General features: G+C 35.7%; 1 pseudogene; it reads right to left on the minus strand.

Annotated features, from left to right (window-relative positions):
- Positions 1 to 18,966: 18,966 nt before the first annotated feature.
- LOC149237270 (uncharacterized) lies at positions 18,967 to 19,492 on the minus strand (annotated as a pseudogene).
- Positions 19,493 to 22,196: the final 2,704 nt, after the last annotated feature.

Consider the following 22,196-nt stretch of genomic DNA (forward strand, 5'->3'; position numbering starts at 1 on the left):
ACTATGTTTACAAATTTGAGGAGAGGCAGAGTGAGTCTCCGGGCAACACAGTTACATTTGGAGACCCTAGATCCTTGTACCGACAATATCTAGTGACTTATAAAATGATTGCCAAAACGATGCCTTTGCTATGCATGTAAGAACACAACCTGTATAATGAGGGAGATGTAATATTGTCTGAGAAGCAGATTTATACAGAGTGGGCCAAAATTGTGTATTTATTGAAGATACAACTGATTTGGGCATGAAACAAGTGTCCAAGATTTCAATGTGCCTTATTTCAGAGCCCATTAATGATTTACTATGAAACCTAAACTTTCAAAACAAAGGCATTCACCAAAGATAAGACACTGAACAGTAATGGATCAGCAGTCGATATAATACACAAATCCACAGCCATTTAGTATGTATAATGAACAAAGGAAATGAGCTAGGAACAGAAAGGGTGAGCCAAAACAACACGAGCAGCCATATGCTAATATTATGCCCAATGAGGAAACAAAACTGCACATATTAGTTCAATCCTGTGTTGGAGATAAAGACTGTTCTTATCATATCAGTCCTATGCTATTCAAGCAATAGGACGTATCAGTATATTCTACTCACTTCGTTAAGTGATAGAATAGACTAATGTATTTCAAAATCATATCAGCATGTTCTACTCAACGAGGAAAGAGAAAGAATTGCTCATTTAAATCATCCCGGTGATGTGTTGGTCACTGAAGGCAACAGTGTTAACTAAGGAGTAAACCCATGTTCTGCCCAGGGCTTAGGGGTGCTATTGCTCTTACTTATTGCGCTTACCTACTCTTGGTAAAAAAAATTAACACACAACAGTTACTCAAAACAGTCCCCAGGACTAGATTTTCAAGCTCAAGCACACTGACTTTATGTATCCTCAGTTTGAGGCAATGCCTATGAATTACTCAAATGATTGCACTCGAATTTAGACCATTGTACCTACAGAAATATAGAGTCTAGAATTGCTGTCAAGGGTATTGTAAACATTCATTCGGTATGCGTGGCTTTACCCTACTACATACCAACAGGGCACCATCCTCAAGGAGGTCCTCATGAATGAAACAAAGACAGATATATTCTAGTTTCGGCCAGGTGACCTATTCCACGCACAGGCCTTAGTAGATACGAGTGACAACAGAGTACCTTAGCAGCTGCTTGGGTCTTGATGAGGCTTGGAATACCTGTTAGGAACATTGTCATTAATAGAAACATCTCAAGAGCAAATTTGTAAATAGTCCTGGTTATTATGTGTCAATAGAAGTGTAATGAGCCACACTATTTGTTCCCCGTTGCCCAATCCAGCACTGATGCCCAAACTGCTATTTTTAGCACTTCTATTTTTAGCAATTTCTTGTTGCCAATTTTCAACAAATATATCATAATCCTTATGCTAACATCTATAACCATGGGGGAGTGGTGCCTCCTATTGACATAATCATTGACTGGTTGCAGTGTGAATATGCTTGTTACTTGGCCTTTACCCCTCCCCATATGTTAAAAAAAATAAATCTATGTAATGTTCCATAGTACCCCTTTTACATTCCCTCCTTAAAAGAATGCTCATTATTAAGTAGGACATGCCTAAAATCTATGCATTTGGGAATTTTTTTTACGACATAAATATCTCTCTATACAAAAATAATTCTTCATTGGTTAAGCAATGTCATCAACACAACAACATATAAGCTCCAATATACCATGATCATTATGCCAACATGGGTAGCCACAAGGAGTGGTGCTTGGTACTAACATAATGGTTGATTGGTTGTAGTGTGAAGATGTTTGCTACTCAACATTCCCCATTCCTATATCAAAATTAATAAAATCTCTCACAATATCGCTTTCACATGCCCTCCCAACAAAAATTCCCTTTACTAAGTGTAAGGGCCTGATTCCTATTATTAGAGCCTCAATCTAATATACACTAACAGATCTATTTTCCTGCTGATTTAAAAGTAATAAAAGGAGCTTACTGACCTTCTCACATAGCTTTAAACATTTAACATCTTATCATTTTATCATAAGCAACATAAATTAAGGTGAGCATTCCATTGATATCAACTTAACAAGAGTAGTCCATGGAAAAATACCTGTTCCGGTGGTTGATGATGATACCTTTGTCTTATAGCTCCAGCTGAACGCTCCTTCTGACCGACCCAACCGGATATACCTCCCAGCCAACTAGGAAACAAATTCCTAGCCCAGGAAACCTCCATAGGTTCCCTAGCCCTCCGTGCCCAAGTCCAACCAGATATAGTGTGTCCTCAAGAAGAATGTGCAAAACCAGATAACAATACTTTCCTCCTCTCAACCCAAGAAACCTCCATAGGTTTCCAAGGTCTCCCAAAATCATAACCAGTCCAAACAGTCACAACCAACCCCCACAATCATAAGCAAGACCCCCTCCTCCCCCTTTCTTCCTTCCCCCTTCCCTTTTTATACCCTTCTTCCCTTCTCCATCTCAACCACCTCTCATTAATGTCATTAACTTCTCATACATCCTTACAATTGACTTCTCTTCTCCCAAGTAAGCTAGGAGTACATTTGGAAATGTGACATGAATATAAAATTGAGAATTTAATGGGAAAGGATCATGTCTTCTCCCAAGTAAATCTGAAAAGTACATTTGGGAATGTGAGGTGAATATATATATATTGATAATTAAATGGAGAGGACTATGTCTTCTCCCAAGTAAATGTGAGGGTACATTGGGGAATGTGAGATGTAATTACATGGAGAGGACCATGTCTTCTCCTTAGTAAATGTGAGGGTACATTGGGTAATGTGAAATGAATATATATATTTTTGAAATAATGGAAGGAGACCATATCCTACCTAATATTCAATTTGAGAAGGTAAGTGGGGAATTTGAATAATGGAAATCATGAATTTTATATTAGACCAATATTTCTCAATATTTTCAGATAATGTAAACATTAACAAAATTTGTAGGATAAGATTTAAGTGGGGCATTACATACACCCCTCCTTCAGAAAACTTCGTCCCAAAGTTAGAATGAAAAGATGCAAGGAGTTTGAAAGCATAACAACCAGAGAGAGTTATAGCAATAAAATCGGATAAGTCTGACAATGACATTTCTTCCCATCAAGAGTCTCCAACTGATCTATATCTTCCTATCCACCCTGGCCTACTTCCGTTCCCACCCTATCCGTCCTCTGCTGCCTTATCAGTGGCAAAGGCCATACTGACCACTGATAAAACCGACATGGTGGGAGCGTCGAATGCCTCAACCGAACTTTCCCCAGCAGGCATCTGGCAATCGTCATCACACGTCTAGGGGGAGCGTTCAGCTGTCCTCCCCACAATTCCAGGTTTCGGAGGATACACGGTGGGTAACACCTCCACCCCTCCTTTAGAGCACGAACCACACTATAGAGCTGGTTGGACTTGTCATCGAATAATCCAGTCAGGTCGTCTTTCCACCTGTCATTTGCATTTTACTCATGTCATAAGAGTGCATATCAAGTAGATACCAAATGTAATAGAACAATGTACATCGTACCTTTCCTCATTGGTCGTCTCGACCTTCCCCAATGGAATAGTACATCTTGGTTATCATACGGTTCTTTCCAACCTGTAGTTTAGTTCTCATCCATGCATATATACAACCACAAAATAGATATAGATACATGATCTCAAACATCATGTTTATTAAGCCCAGTGTCCACGTGTCAAATTTTGTTGTTCATACTGGAAATGAATCTTACATCAGATAAATCATAATTTCACTAAGTCATTGATTGGATAAATCATATCTATATAAGCCTATACGATGCAACAATAACTCTGACAAGTCACGCACTAGATAAATTGTATCCAAGTAAGTCACACATTTGGTCATACATCCAACATTTCCATCATCAATATCAAATCCATCAATTGATTTTCACGTGTCCAACCAAATGTGTATAATGTTCACAAATAACAACATGGAACTGCAAAATAGAACCTTAACATAGGTGGCTATCTACGTTAAAAAGGGGCATCATAAATGCTCATGTGACATCCTTGTGGAACCCTTCAATAACAATTAGAGTTGAAATAGATTCAACTATCCGTCATGGAAAATAGCATTTGAACCCGGATATCCTATAAGGTGGTACGAAACCAAAATAATGGCAAGCAACGGATTAGTGCACTATCAATTCCACTAGAAGGTGTTAGTATAAGTTTTATGCATATAATTTCTTTAAAACCTTAGTGAATATAAAAGTCCCACTCTTCCAATTTGATGGTTTTTTTTTTTTTCATCTTCCAAACCCATTTAGTTAATCTTGGAAATAAAGGACTCAAAACTTCAGAAACTATTTCCAACATGATTTTCATACTTTATTTTTTGTAAATTGAGAGAAATGTCCTCTAAATGCCAAAAGGTTCAAATTTATCATATATTTAATCATTGTTTACTAGTACTAAAACAATTTCATGATATATAATGCAGCTCACAATATGACCAGACAAATGAGAAATAATTAAATGAATGGAATAATTGCCCTTGCCCTACTACTATTAGTACTTCCCTTCCAGATGGCACCGCATCTCTAAAGACGCCTACTCCTTTCACAAGTGGCCAGTGACCACAAAAGTTGCGAAGAAAGTTGAGGGTCCTTTTATCCAAAACTAGAGACACATTATTTTTCACAACATTTTTATTCAACACTAGAATAAGGGTAAGAGTGTATTCTAATATTTTCACTGTTCTTTTATTGACTAAATAAGCTTCCATTTTAAAATCCCAAATCCTTGGAAGGTTCCTCAAATCATCATTTGTTTCCGACTGTGATTTCCCAACAATATGGCACAATTGGATGGGTCTTTGAAAGAGTTTTTATCATCCGCAAGCTGAGGAAAGCTTGCTTCGCATGCACCAATACGTTTTCTCTTCTTTCATATCACTGTGAGGGCATAAACTATGAGGCATAAGCATTGTTTTCCTTTAAAGAAGGACCATTTTCCTCCCCCTCGCAAATAGTAGCATAATGAAGCGGTCCCTGGCATTCTTGGTTTAGTGTTTTATCCTTTCCTGGCCAACAATGGTGTCTTATCCACATGAGCAACCTTTTCAAATATTGACAAGACAAGAATAAGAATTAACATAAAATATTCCTTGAAAGAGTTTGATTCAGTTATTTCTCTGTCTCTACAACTAACATCAAACAACTATTGATAAAAATATTTAGCATTTATCAACTCAATCATAACACCAATCAGGTTATGAGTCTCTTTCAGGTTGAGACTTAGGACGGGTCTTCTCCAGCTTAGTCCTGTGCTCAACATAATGATATCCTCCAAGATTGTCTCCACCAACTCTCATGTTGCCCCTTTGATTTTTTTGTCTGAGAACACCTTCTTCAACACCTGAGCTTCAATTTCCACATGTCTAATACATGATCATAATTTCTGATAATTGAAAGACCATCGTTGATTCGTTATCTTGTTCCTAGGAATTTTTCCTTCCCTCCATTGTTATTCTATTCAAGTAAGATCACTCAGTGGATATTACAAATCTCCATGCCCACCTTAATGTACCAATTTTCTAGGTTTCACATGATTTTTTCTGCCTAGGTCTTAATTCTCCTTGAGTTGCTTTGTATCCAGGTGATTTCCTTTCTCTCGGATCACATCTCTCAAGTCAGCACTGTGTATCTTATTGTCCCAACCTGGGGTTTGATTTGGTGTACTCTACTCTTTGAGTCAATATGTCTGTTCTACTCATTATCAATACTATCATGGATTTTTATTCTCAAGTGATATATACATATCTGTGTGCTCTCTGGCGTCACCTTGATGGATTTTCACTACTAGATCCATGATATTCCATTTCTGTCATTGTACTGCCTGGAACAACTTTCGTTATTGTTAACTTGTCTTTTCTTGATATTGCATGGTTTCCCTCGGACTCTTAATCAATTATATGGATAGTATTTATTTGTCCATGAATGCTATTATTATTGAATTGAATTGATATATTTCAAATTCTCTACTCTGGATCTTAATGCATACTGTTCTCGAAAAGGAGGTCAAATTTTAACAATGATGCATAGCTCTGGTATCTTCTGACTTGTGCTGTTGATTCCCTAGCAATATGCCTAGGTTTGTACACCTTGAATTCTTTATTCTTGTAACTGCCCCATTCTTAGTGTGCAAATTACGTAACACATGTTGCAGCCTGACTTTTGCAAGCATTTTAGATTCGCTTATTTGGAAGGTTATGTAACTCATCGTAACTCTTAATTATGCATTCCTCTGCCTCAAGATTATCAATGGCATTTTGTAAGTACTTATTGGTATCTATGTAACATTCCACACAGGTCTGGAGACTAACGCAGGATTTCCTTCGAATAGTAATGGCTTGGGCCTCCTCTACATAGGTAACAACTCTGTCAATACGATGCAGATGCCAGACTGTGTAACAGTTCATGCCGATATAGTATTGGCCAGTGCTGGTGTCATAACATTTCTACTACCATGTTGAATAATGCTAACGCTCAGGTCCAACGCAACGCTGCCATTTCCATATCTTTGTCATCTATGCCTACTATCCCTGGTTTAGGTTGTAGTGATTTTGGAGTGACAACTATCGTTTCTAATACAGACTTGCCCAAATTCCTTGGCAGATTCTAGGTTAAGATGTGGGCAGTGTGATTTGCCTGAATTCCTTGGTGTTTTATTTATAGGAGACAAGGGAGTGTCATCATCGTCTACTTTTATCTAGTTCATCACCATTAGATTCACTGCGTACATCTTTATTGTCTATTGACCTACTGCTTTGGTCATTGGTGGACATTAGATTTCATTTATCTATGCAATATAAAACTCACAGCAGAGGTCCGTTAATAGTCTAGACTGTTGAAATTCAACAACCCAATGTATGTCAGATTAAGTAAGACTTTAGCTGGATATCAACAAAATTGAATTTGATAAGTTTCTTTGCCTAATTCCATTCAGTGACTCGTATATTGTAAACATAAACACAAGGTGGTCAATCACTCTCAGGTAGGCTTCCTATTGTGGATTTGTCTTTTATCCATCCTTATCTAGAGAATTTACTTACACCGGGAAAACAGGCTGCGTTGGGGTTGGATTCGCAGAGAGTTGATCCTTGCCTTTGATATTCAATCTTTGTTTTACTTGTAATCTCCAAAAGGCATGGATAATGAATGAAGGTTGGGCACCTGGTCTACAGATTTCCTCTCTGTTTTGTGCATCGATCTCTATTATTGATGCTTGCACCCTTCTCATTCAAATTTGATTGAGTCAATTTTATAATATTGAGCGGGTCTCTCTTCCTTGGTTTTAATGGAATTGTTATGAATTTGAGCAGTTTCCCTTTACCACAAAGGGTTGTAGCTTAGGATATTTATCCCTAATATGTGTTTGAGCGACTAGGATAGGACTTTTCCTTTGCCTCTGGTTCCACTTGTAATTTTTTTTTGTATACACACACATATATCTCAAGATGTAGTTTAGTTGACGGCATACAAGCAAGTAGGTGAAGATATCCCCCTTAACCTTCAATTTTACCCAATGGGCAACCAGGCAGATTTGACCCAACCATTGACCAACAAGCAGAATGCCCTGGAAAGGTATGTCAAAGGAAACCCTAACCCTGAGGCAGTATTAATAAACCCAGCAACATTTACTTCAATGGGATCTCATTACTCAATAAACTGGCCAAAAGTTTGCTATGATCCTAGATTAGTATTTGCTGCTTGTGACTAGCAAATGCTTTAGATCAACTTTACTGGTACTTTGTAATCTCTCACAACTCTGACAATAATTTTGAACATCAAGATGTTACACCTGGGGTACGATAGCAACCCAACCAGTGCACACAAGGTTTATTTCTTGCAACCAATGTTTTTATATCCAACCAACTAATCCACTGGATAGACCAGAACCAATCAGTATTTTAACTCTTATTTGTAATTATCTGTACATGCCGACCAACAATTTGCGATCTACTAGAACTTAGTCTATCTTCAATATAGATATACATATATATAGGTATATTTCCTGAACCACAGTAGAAAGTAAAACCTTAGTTGGGTCAGTCATAAAAGTTACTGTGTTTATTTTAGTGAACAAGGATGAGTAACACATTTCTGATCTTCTCCTATAGACAATACTATCCGTGTAAGGTTCATGACGAGAAGAATTACACACTTTTGAATAATATTGTAGAAAAGTGGCTTGGCATATCCCTGAGTTTAGTTACAACTACTTGTAACTCGTTAGTCTTCGTATTGCTACAACTGCATATATGATGTGTATGATCGTACTCTGTTTTAAGGACAAAGTCTAGCTACAAGAGTAGTCATAGTCGAGAAATGCAAGGAATGGTAATTATTGGTAGTAATACTAGTTTAAGCCATTCAGACCTTCCCATAGCCAGATTCAAAACCTCGAAGCAAGCCAAAACTCATTGATAAATCTGAAATCTAACCAACTACCAGAACTAACCGCTGTAAGGGTTAATTGTAACAGTTCGAAAAGATAGTTCATGGACAGTTAATAGTTGAGAACTCAAGGAATCACTTATGAGTTTGAAAAGCATGTCAATATCGATTGCCCTACTAACAAATTTAATTTTGATCTTGCTACATAGACAAGGTGAAATAGCCTACAGTAGCAGATGATTTTTTTTTCATGATATTTCTTTGGATTAAATATATTTCTAAATAGGTACAATGAAACACATGAGCAGGGTCCTGGAAGGATTGCAGAGACTCATGCAAAGGAACATCAGCTCTTTACATGAAAACAGGAAGGCTAGGAAGATGTTCTCAACATGCAGGAATTTTTAGATTGGTTATTTTTGCAAACAGGTCGAGTAGAAGAAAACTGCAGAAAGAAATGCATGCGGTTGTTCAGTTCAATATGTGAAGCTTCGCCTGTTGGAAAAAAATGCTCATTGGTTCAAGTCGAAGTTAACTGAATGTGTAAATGGTTTAATTAGTGCCACAACGGCACTGCAATAACTGAAGTCTGATACTTGAATGTTGCTGCCAAAGTGGCATTGGTATGCCCTACCTACAAGCTGAATGTTAGAACTAAATTTTTCTGTGGATATAAGCCAATAAACAATATACATGGACTGTCATGTCGCAAATGATTTAAATATGGCCATGGAATTTTGAATTCTTTGAGGCATTTCAGCGAGTTTTTCTTAGTGAAGCATCTACAGCACTTTATTCATCTCTTTCTGCAGCAATTTTATATGATGCTGGTCCCCTTGTCCTATGATTTGCATGTGGAATGTTTCAAACTTGGCTTACTATGGATTAATTCTTGTTAAATGAACAACTTTATGTTATATGCACTGTTCATAGGCACACTCTCATAGTAGATTTAAAATTCAAAATCATCTCCACGTCTTGTATTGCATACACTTGTGGTCCAACGGAATGAAATTTGGTGAAATTAACATTTCTCTTGTTGACATTACAAATCTGCAACACTCAAATAGCATTCTCGTGGTTGAATGTTTTTTTTTTTTTTACAGTTTTCATATATGAATACCTTGCTGATATCAGATTCTGAAATCATCACCATTTTTGGCACCCACGTGGTCATTATTATTTGGGGAATTAATGAGGATCATTTTGCTCTATTCTCAAGTATTTCACATAAATAAAATTTTCAAATTACATAGGCATCCATAGGGGGGTTTGGACCTTCACTCTGGGAAATTTTCTTACATTTGATGTTAGATCCTTGAGGGAGCTAGACAGGGTTTGGACATACAAAACTTGGAAAACCGAATCTCTTGTGTAAAATCTGTAGTACCCTAAAGCAACTTAGAGTTGTGAAGTCATTCAAATGAAATAGATAATTTATAATTAGAGTTGTTATCTCAGAACTCAAAATTAATCACTTTGTCGTTTGGTTCAGAATATGCTTACACTCTCAAGGTGAATGAGAAAAGTGACATCTACAGTTTTGGAGTGGTGCTTCTGGAGCTAGTGACAGCAAGCAGCCAGTAATTCAGGATTTTGAGGAGAGTAAAGACCTTGTAATGTGGGTGCGCACTAGAATTGAGAAGCAAAATGATTGGTTACAGGACATACTGGATTCTAGAGTAATGGTAGATTGCTTCAGGGAAGAAATGGCTGCAGTCCTCAAAGTGGCTCTTCTCTGTACCAGTGTTTTTCCCATCGATCGGCCATAGATCTTAAAGTGGTTTTATACACAGCCAGAGGAGGTTTATAATCCACAATCAAGAGGAGCTTCTACGCGCCATCCTAAAGGAGATCAAGCCGTGGTGAAAAGAGGCTTCTACACGCAGTCCAAAGGTACCTTAATCATAGGTCAAGAGGAGCCTTAACCCGTACTTAAGGGGAGGCTTAATCTTCTGTCAAGAGAGCCTTAAAACGCGACTACGGAGGCTCCAAAATGCAGCCAAAGGGCAGCAGAATAGGTCTATGAAGAGACAGGTGCAGGGGAGGCTTTCATATATGCTAGAAGTCATACACTATTGGCACCAAAATGCAGCCAAAGGGCAGCAGAATAGGTCTATGAAGAGACAGGTGCAGGGGCAAATAGCCATACACTATTGGCAATACTTCTATGGCATTATACTATCGGTCGAAAACTCAAATAGAGCGAACAGGATAGATGCATGAATATCGGCGACAGTGCCGATCGGCGATATCGGAATCGGCGGCTCGGACTTGCAGCACCAGCCCCAACTCCGATTGTGATAATACTTTGGCGGACCCGATAGCTTTATTATATTGCCCCTATCGTGAGATCGCGTCCGTCGCCAATCGGCGGTTCGGCCATGTGGGAAATATATATCTATATGATAACAGAGAAGCAGGGAACGGCAGTGGTGAATACTGTCGGAGGTTGTTCTATGAGCTGGCGATGACAGAGGCATCATAACACTTCAATTTAATTATATACATAACGCACAAACATGGGAGCATAGTTCCTACATATATCAATTCTCGGAAATAAAATAACAGAATGCGCCCTATCCCCTCTATTTGATTTGAGGACCTCCTCCCAGCTCACATGGCCAAGGGAAAATGCGATTCCTGTATAAAGGGCAACATTCGATTGTATCAGGGCTTCCGATTTTGGGCCTAATCGTCGCAATGTAGCAGGCCCAGTGAGGGGGATTCTCCGGCGTGGGCTGGACTCTACGGCGACAATGAGGAAGGATTGCCACTGTCCTCTCCGCGAAAGGAAGTTTTGTTCAACCCAGAGACAACTTTGGGTATTGCGAATAGTTATGATTTAAGAGAAAGTACTGGAAACAAAAACCCCGTCAATTGGAAACAAAAACAGGATCCTCGCTATATTTGGCGTGAGATTTTCATACCTACCTTCTCAAGTGCTATTTTCATACCTAATGCGGCTTGAATATAATCCTTTTTGTGTCTGATTCTGGATTACATGCATATGCCTTTCCCGTCATTAAGTTAATAAACGGTCGATTAATATTTAATATTTAATGTAAATCATTTAATGGGATCAAAATTCACAGAACTTACCTTTATAATCTTAAATCCTCAACATTATAACACGTTTTCATATTTGGAAATTAAAACGTAATATTAATCCTCAATTATATGGCAAATTTCCAGTATTAAACTAAAATGAGGGGTTTTAAAGTGATAAATGTGTTCTGGTTTTGTTGTGAGGTGATCGATGTTTTTGTTTTTTGTGAAGAGGCATTTATACGATTTTTTTTTTAATTGTATTTTTTATATTTAAATTGAATCTATAATATTTTTTATAATTTTTTTCATTATACTTGTTATTAATTTTATAATATTTATATTATATATATTTTTTATTTCTTAGCCCAAAAAATGTATAATTGTAATTTATTTATTTATTTTATCTCAGTGTATAAATGAAATTCAAATAAAATTTTATAAACTTAACTAATATTAATTTTAAAGAATTTTAAGTAATATTTTATATAATTTTAAATTAATATATATATATATAAAAGTTGGATATCCTATTTTTAGTTTTGTGAATGTTAATTAATTAAAATGATGTATTTTTCTGTTCTTTAATTTGTTAGTGGGAAATCAAACCAATAGCATAGCTATATAGCTTTTGTCCATATTATCAAATTATCCAAAATAATAATGATGTATATTGATAAGCCGTTTTCCATAAGAATAACTATTATAGAGACTAAATCTATAAGTAGCATGAGGAGAAGATTCATTATTTAATGAAATTAAAATGAAATATCTTACTCAAAATTTGTTAATTGTCTTTTGATTCAACTTTTTATTTTTCATATATTTGGAGATCTAGATTTGCAATCTTTTTAGCTTAGTAGAAACACTTTGTAGTCCAATTTTATTATTATTTATAATTGATGTAGGTATTTTTTAATAAGAAGGAGAATGGATGTAGGTATTGTTTTTGGAACCATTATAATCCTTTGAGACCTGAGAACATGGTCGTGGTCTTGAAAAGAATTAAGTGAGATGGATGAAGTATATATTTAAATAATTCTTTATGAATGTTAATTAGCTTTTACATCTAATTTGGTTTGAGATTCATAATTATATATCTATTCACTATTTTGTGTCTAGAATAAGCAATATGCATCTCCTCAAAGCCATCCACATATAATAGATAGCTAGCAAGTGATGCAACCAAATCCACATTGTTTGCAACCATTACGATGTTCAACTCCTCTTCAAGGGGATTTAGGAGAAGTAAGTTGCATACCCTATACCATAGCTCATAATACATTGACATATACTTTATTATAAATTATAATTACATTTTGCATGGTCGCCATCTATTCATTATATCCAAACATTTTGCATTTTATTGATCGATTTTTTTAATATGTTTATATCAATTGCATATTTATTGATTATGTTCTAACTTTTGCAGAAGGAAAAAAGGGAAAATGATGTTGAGATGGTGAAAAGAACTAAGATTACATCAAAAGACTTGAAAGCATGTAGGTTCAAGTCTCCAAAACAATACATAGAGCATATATGCTCAACTATTATTGCTCTTACTAAGCCCTCTAGGCTTACCACTTTTAGAACTAAAACAAGTCACTATGTTTAACTTGAATACATTTAGGGCTTTAATTAGTGGTTTGTGTAAAAAGAAGTTTCTCCTTTTGTAATGAATATTATATTTTTGAATGATAGACTAACTTTTCTCTGGATATAGAATGATGTATTAGAGAAGTGTATTGAAATTGTACATACATTTTGTCTTATATGAATGATACACTTTAAAAGAGTTGCATATCAACTATGCTTGTGATATATTTTTTGTAATTTTACTAAAGTTCATGAGGTAAATGTCCATGTAACACCCCTAAGTGACAAGTGAATTACCAATAATTACATTTACATTTTTCATGTGGAAATTAGAAGAACTTGTGTTAACATTTAAGTAATGTTATTTTATTAAATAATGAAATCTCTGAATTCTTGAGGGAAGACTGGTTAACAAACTCTAACCTCCATATAGTTAGAAGAAGCAGTTACAACTCTCCCGTGAAGATAAAAGAGATTCATTAGTGGAAAGAAAGGGGTTCTATTTTTCATTGTGGAGAAAGGGGAGAAAAAAGGGATTGGGAAACATAGGAAGTATGTTACCAATCAGAGTGGTCATGAGCTGGTGAAGACTTGTGGGTAGACTCCGTTAAGAGACCAGAAAGGACAGACTGGACTAAGGTCTTGAGGTCTTCCATTAGACAATAATTGAATCTACTGTCTGGAGCAGAAGCTCAGGGAAAGAAGCAGACGTAATTTCCCTTTTCAAAATTGGGAGGAACGGTCTCAGCCCTGTGGAAATTTGAGAGAGCTGGTGAAGACTTGTGGGCAGACTCTGTTAAAAGACCAGAAAGGACAGACTGGACTAAGGTCTTGAGGTCTTCCATTGGACAATAACTGAATCTACTCTCTGGAACAGAAGCTCGGGGAAAGAAGCAAACGTAATTTCCCTTCTCAAAATTAGGAGGAACGGTCTCAGCCCTGTGGAATTTGAGAGATTGAAAATTTACAGATAAGTATTTGTGCATATATATATATATATATATATATATATATATATATATATATATATATATATATATATATATATATTTACTTAATTAGGAAAAAAATCTTATAGTCTGCGAATGAAATGTGATGATTATATTATTTATTGTTTAGCCAATACCAGTGTGGAAAGTCATGTTGCAAGGAAATAGTAGTTAGTTTGAAGGATTATACTATAACTAGAATTATAGAAAGCTTAGTAGCCTGTAGATGGAAAATAGAATCTACATGGAGTAGTCAAATTTATGGTATTACTTGTTACTGTTATTTCATAAAGATACATCAATATGTGATGTACATTTAGTTGCAATCTATGGAAAGAAAGGATAGACCAAACAGTAGGACCGAAATAAGCATCCAATTTAATAACAAGCTATTCTAAGCTCTCGAATTAGTTGTCAAAAATAACTATACATGGACTGGAAACTAAGCGAGAACTGAATTGAAAATTGGTAATTATTTCAATAGTAAAAATTATTTAAATAATATAACGTATTTCCCTTTTCCTCCCCAAGTCAAATATAGTCATTTTCTTCTGACCATTAGGATGGCATGTCTTCTTATTTAACTTACTTCCTAGATTTTTTTCTTCATCTTGTCCTGAAGATGAACCACACCGGTTGGTTCGAAACGCGTCGACCAAAATCTTCAAAGTGATTTCTTCTGAAAATGTTTTATATATTCAAGTATAAAGCTTGTAAAGGTGTCCTGTTTAGCCAGAAACACAGAGGATTAAACTCAAATGGAATCCAGATTAACTAAATTACAATATTAACTTTGGACAGTTCTAGATTCTAATATGAATACAAAACTCTGAAAACACAAATTGTACACCGAACAAGAAGGGAGGGAGTTGAGACCAGGGCAACCAAAAGGGATTCAACTACCGGTCTAGTCTCCCTCTTAACTAATCCATATAATAGTATTAAAATATATAGGGAAGCATAGAAATGTAAATGTACAAGAAAGCATAGAGATAATCTTAAGATCATAGCCATACACCTTAAGCAACATGGAATCAAAATCTCAGTATTTTATACTGTCACAGCAAATATATGATACTCTCACAGGGCCACATGGCCATTAACCAACTGATATTGATTGAAATATCAATTGCTAAATTCATTACCATAAGATAGTGCCTCCATACCTTTAATGGATGAAATAGAGCAGATAGTTCCAAATCATAGGCAGAGCATCGTTGTTCATGTTCTTTTAGCTTTCGAGACTCATAAGAAATCACCTTCCCATCTTGTGTTAATACGGCCCCAACACCTTCTATACATGCATCTGTGAAAATGACAAATTCCTTATTTGGGTCAGCAATCCTTAATACAGGGGTAGTGGTTAATAAATGTTTTAACTTCTCAAATCTCTACTAACATTCATTGGTCCATTTAAACATCCTTCCCTTCTTTTGTAAGGAGGTGATGGGATATGCAATTCGAGAGAAATTCTCAATGAAATGGCTGTAACAGCCCGCCAAACCCATAAAGGATGGTATATCAGCCACGTTTTTGGGAACTGGTCATTCTATAATAGTCCTAATTTTCTCAGGATTAACATTTATACCTTCAACTGTAATAACATGTCCCAAGTACTGAATTTGTTCTTTGTAAAAATCACACTTGCTAAACTTTACATACAGCTCATGATTTCTTTACATTTGTGATACTATCTGTAAGTGTTCCTTATGTTCTTCTAAATACTTGGAGTAAGTCAAAATATCGTCTATAAATATTAGAACAAATTTATCCAAGAAAGGGTGGAAAATGCCATGCATCAAACTCTTGAATGTCACGAGTGTGTTAGTTAATCCAAAAGGTAGGACTACAAATTCATAGTGGCCGTACCGATTTCAAAAGGTTGTTTTACAAATATCTTCTTCCTTTACCTAGATCTGATGATATCTCGATCATAAATCAATCTTGGAGAAGATGGTTGCACCCTTGACCTAATCAAACAGGTCATGAATTTGAGGTAGAGGGTATTTGTTTTTAATAATTAACTTATTAAGTTTCTTGTAGTCAATACACAATCGCAGTGTACCATCTTTCTTTCTTACAAACAATATTGATCCCCCCAGGGTGACACACTGGGGCGTATATACCCTTTATTGAGTAATCCCTGATTCTCTCAATATAGAACTGAACCTTATCTCCTTTAATCAAGGATAAATTCCTAAATCAAGAGAGAAAATAATTGCATGATCTCACAAAGACTTCAAGTTTAAATTTCCATAACTAATTAACTCATGGAGATTAATTAATTAATATTTTAAACTGCTGGTAAGACCAAATTCGTTTTTACTTCCTATAGATAGACAAGGGACTGCTATAAATAAGAAGGGACCCAGAAATTCTATTTTTAGAAGATGCTATTTTTAGCAGTTTCACCTCTCACCCAAGGTGGCCAAAATTCTCATTAGCCAAACTACTATTTTTAGAAGTGTTATTTTTAGCAGTTCTATTTTTAGCACTTCATAAATTTAGCATTTCTTGTTGCACACTTTTCAACACTCCCTCTCAACAAGAAAGGCTTCCTCTCGAACCCGATCCTGTAACTCTAGAATGTTCTGCACGCAACACATCTACCAAGTGCGGTTGCTCCAGCAACACTCAGAACAAAAAAACTCCCAACTGACCACTCGGTTGGGCTAGAAACATACTCTAATGTTGAAGCTCTACCTGTTGCTAACAAGTGCTCCCTCTGTGACCTCTGCGCTACTACAACATCTTCATGCATCTCGCATCGTTGCACCCTTCTTTGTGCTACCCTACACTATGCAACACACTTGTGCCTCTCGCACTGCTGCAGCCTGCATGTTCTGCACTATCCTGTGATTCCCTGCACTGTAGCTCTCTCTGCCGCTCCATCTGCTTCTGTCTCTATCCAATCAGTCAGTTCCTGCTACTCCACATCGGGGCTCCCGTAGCAAGGTCTCATCCAAGAAGTTGGGTACCTCAAGGATCCTGCCCCTCCTCCTTGGGACAATCACTGTACATCGCCCCACCTCCTACCTGGAGGTATGGCTGCATGCGATCCCTCTGCCCACCTGGCTTGAAGTTTCCCCCTACTAGATGTCTCTACATGAGTAGATGTCTCTACTCGATCTCCTCTCATCTTCCCCTGTTGTGGCTGCTCCACAACCTCCTAAAGTTGTTGCACCAATTGTGGCTCCTCCACAATTGTCAGAGACTTCTTCTGGCTCTGCATGTTGAGAGGTAATTTGCTCTCCCTCTCAACCACCAAGTATCTAACCTTTGCCTTGCTTCTCAAGGCTTTTCATGCATCTTGTACCTCAAGTGCATACAGGTTCTTGGCTAGCACACCAATCTATTTCCACTTTCCCGCCATCACGAAATTTTCTAGAGCTGATTTTAAATCAGCGATATCTCCCTCATCCGAACTCCGATTCAGCTGATTTTTTATTTTTTTATTTTGGGTATTTTTCCACAAGGAATCCAAATCTACTATTTATTTCTGAAAATTTTGTACAGAAATTTTCAGATCTACTCTGCAAACTCTCGGCCCAAAACTCGAAACTTTGAAATCTCCTCTCAGTATATTGTTCTCTCCTTGATCACTTGTGCTCTGATTCCATGTAGAATTTTGTAGAATTTTTCCAACAAATCAACTAGCTCTAATACCATGTAGAACTTTTTCTACAAATCAGCTAGCTCTAATACCATGTAGAAATTTCCCACCTGTAGATCACCTGGTAATGCAATGTACTAAAGCAAAACACTGGATCTACTTCTACAAATAATTTAATGGAAGCTTAATCAACCATGAGTAACATCAATAAGAACACATATAACTGATAAGAAGGAATCAATCACACATAACATAGAAGAACTTACCCGGGGAAAGCACATGCCTAAAACCCCATCTCTGTATTATCATACAAGTGGAAATATAGTCCAGATTACACAAAGTCTTAGCTCAAAAGCTATCCAGCTCTTAGTACAATCCCTCTGCTGCTCATAGATAGTCAAAGGCTTCTCACAAACCTTCTCCTCTGCCCTCCAAACCTCCTATTTCCTTGTGCAGTTTCCTTGGGGTTCAGTGCTGCCACCTGTGTGAATTGGCCTCTTCACACACTCACTAACCTCTGATCTAACTGTACAAACTTGAAGGAGATAAATCCTCATCACGGATGAGCTTCCTTTATAGGAAAAATATTCATCCAACTGATAGTACACTGTCCCTTCTCTGATCTCAACTGGCTCTCTGTCTGAACTGACATGCATCAGTTATTCATGAGAGAATACTTAGTTATCTGAAAATAATAGTTGTCACATGCATGCAAGCATTAATAAACTATATCTCATTATTTTAACAACTTGTTAAAATAATCTAACTGGACTTGACTAAGTTAAACTAATTCAACTGATCCTCTCAATATAGAATTGAACCTTATCTCCTTTAATCAAGGGATAAATTCCTAAATCAAGAGAGAAAATAATTGCATGATCTCACAAAGACTTCAAGTTTAAATTTCCATAACTAATTAACTCATGGAGATTAATTAATTAATATTTTAAACTGCTGGTAAGACCAAATTCGTTTTTACTTCCTATAGATAGACCAGGGACTGCTATAAATAGGAAGGGACCTAGAAATGCTATTTTTAGAAGATGTTATTTTTAGCAGTTTCACCTCTCACCCAAGGTAGCCAAAATGCTCATTGGCCAAACTGATATTTTTAGAAGTGCTATTTTTAGCAGTTCTATTTTTAGCACTTCCTAAATTTAGCATTTCTTGTTGCACACTTTTCAACAGAAAAGTTGAAGAGGGTTGTAACTTGGGGCATGACATCACATGCTTCGTACCCAGTCTACTATACCTCCCTCACTAAACAAATCCTTCTTCATCACCATTGATTCCCAATATTTATAATTTTAGCTATGATATACATATAAAATGGGAACCAAAGGAAGAGCTCCTGCTACTCCACACCAGCAACACCAGTGATTCTCCTGCCCATAGCTGAGATTCCCTCTTATCATTTTCTCGAAGTAGACCTAATTCTCGAACTTGGAATAACATGTCTTCTGTAGGTAAACCTCTAGCTGACCATCATCATTCAAGGCATAGGATTTCACCCTCATAGGCAGTAGCCCTTCAAGAAGGCCATTCTTCTTCAGTACATCATATATCATTTCTTTAGCCTCTACAAATCCCCTGACCATCACAATCATCAATATCATAATCACAAACAACCATGGTCAACTTTCCAATTGCTTAAATGCAAGGAAATGCCTAGGAAGGATGAAATGAGAGGTTTGTTGTAATAAAGAAAAGGCATTGCAGAATGAGCCTCAAAATTCCAAACCAGACAATGAACTAAATTGCGAATTGAATTGAAATGTTGTTATTAAAGGTCGAGCAACCGACATGCATAGTTTCATGGTTGTTGCAAACAATATCGTAAGGCAAACAATTATTCCATAGTTGCATGGTTGTTGCGCTAATGCAAAATTATTTGCATAAAACAAATTTGAAAAGCTTTAAGGGTGGGCGCTAAGATGATTAACATGAATGTGTAATATAAATTTTATAAGAGAATTAAACCAAAATTTGTTAGGAAAAAAAATATTTCTCTTTCATAACCAGTTGCGTTGGGAGATGTAACAGGAAATAGATTAATAACTCAAGATTTAAGCATGTGGTAATAGTGAGAGCCTGTTTTAAATTCAAGATTTAAGCATTTAGTAATAGTGAGAGCTTGTTTTGAATTCAAGATTTAAGCATTTGGTAATAGTGAGAGTCTGTTTTGTTACTTACTATTGATAAGTAATTTTAAGTAGTATGATCTTCTTTATTATAACATTAAATGTTAATTAATATTAATAAATAACATTAAAAAAATAACTTATTTTATTATATTAAATTTTTCTATTTTATATTTAAATTTGAAAATTATGAATATGCTGAAATTAACCTGTTATTCATGGCATAGCATGCTAAATTTGTGGGACAAAAATATAAAGGCCTTGATTTATGTTGGTTTAGAAAAAATAAAATTTCCAAATATATGAATGTTGAGATTATGATGAAATTAATTTATTATTTATTATAGATTTCGTATATGTTAAATTTATTCTTAGAAATTTGTAAGGATGACGAAGTGAGCGTTTAAGTTCAATATATTAAATTTAAAAAAATTATTAAAAAAAAAACTAAATGATTGAAATTAATTTATTATTTAACTATATAAGTAAAATATATTGTTAAAATTATATATATTTTTGTAATATAATTTGAATGAATTTATAATTATTTTTGTTGGGTATTTGGTTGGTTTTGTTATGGAAATGTGTGGTTTGAATTTTCAAAACATTTTTTTGTTTTTTAATAAGATGTTTCTCAAAATAAAAATCAACACATTTATTTCACTAGTAGATGGTGTATGTTTATAGAAATCAAGATATGAATGTTGGTTTAAATATAGATATTACATAAAAATGATATGCTTATGAACACATGATGTTAACCATAAAATATGAATGTTTGTTATTTGTTTTTTTGTTTTTGGTAAATTTCAACACTTTTTGTTCAATATCAAAACCCAAAATTACATCGCTATCATTTCCATGCTCGCATACCCATAAAACCAATATCTCCTATATCAAATAGAGATCATAGCAAAATATGCTCATTTGTGTAGTGAACAAAGCTATAGGTGAATTAAAGCTCATATATACCTTTAAACATTGAATCAAATAAGGCATAAGAGCAGGATAACCATAACCACCAAGTATTTATCTAAGAGCTATGAATAACAAAGTAGATGCACAACATGAATTTGAAAACATTGTTCAATGTTAACTCCAAACCTTTGTAACCATTTCTTCTAAAAACACAATTGTACTTTCCTCCATAAAGACCAGAAAGCATCCATTATGTGCACAAAACCAAAAGGAAGCAGCATGCCATTCAGAATGCAAGAAGCTCCAAAGTTGTGGAGCTAAGAGTAGACAATACACAACAATGTCCTCCAAAAACATGAATATGGTAGTTTCCTTCAAGAGAGAAGTGAATGAACAATTATATGTAAGTACACCAAGCAGAAGAGAGCCATAAACAACTAGAAATGTGCCATAATATGCATGAATGAGACCTGAGAAAAGATGTGTAGTCTCACCAAAAAAAGCTAAATATGTTTCATCCATAGTATGCACCATAAAAACCATTGTACCAAAAGATATAGAAATTATATCTCCATCATGAGAATGTTTCCCAAAACCAGATATCCATGCACCTGAATTATTAGAAAGATAATAATAATAATAAAGGCTCAAGGCTCTCCAAGGGAATAACAAAACAACCACAAGACCCACTTCGCCTCTGTGAGATCCATAGGACAATAAGGAAAATAGTCCTTGGTTATATACTTCATACCAAAATAAGAAAAGGACCACTGAGAAGAAACCAGACCTGAAGGACACATGCAAAATTGATAACAAAATACCCGAAATCACTTTTCTAGTCATGTTAAGAGGAAATTAGAGCAGGTGTATCAACATTATTAGTTGAAGGATCACTGAGATCGCCATAGGAAGAATCACTCATGAAGAAGCTTTCTACACGAGCCAAGCAAGAGTCTAGATAATCTAGGTAGAATCTTTGATTACCGAGCATACGTTTAAAGTCCTCTAAAGAAGAAGAACCATCGTAATTTTTCACTTTTTTATCTTTAAAATAAGACGCAACAAGGTAGCCATTTGTTGATATAATTCCAGCGAATTCATAAAATGAAGTTGCCTTTTCCTAAATCTACCAGGATCCATTTCATATCTTCCCCCACCAACTCAGAGTCTAATGATAAGGACAATCCCTTGCCTCCTTATTCTCTAGCAATAAAATTTCCTTTCTCACTTCCCAAGGAACAACATCAAAGGAGGTCGCAACAGAGTCATAGGAAAAAGTATGAACCCTTTTCTGCACAATGCTATCTCCACCACCCCTCCTATTACTCATTTGTTTTCTAATAGGCATGAGTACATTTGAAAATGAACACCGAGGAAAAACACTTACATAACTTCTACCTATAAAGCAAGAATACAGACGATATAGAGAACCCTAAACTCTTGAGCTAAA

The sequence above is a fragment of the Pinus tabuliformis genome, chromosome 8 (assembly GCF_031772625.1).
Source record: "Pinus tabuliformis cultivar Carrire ecotype Pingquan chromosome 8, CPIR1, whole genome shotgun sequence".
Taxonomy (NCBI): domain Eukaryota; kingdom Viridiplantae; phylum Streptophyta; class Pinopsida; order Pinales; family Pinaceae; genus Pinus; species Pinus tabuliformis.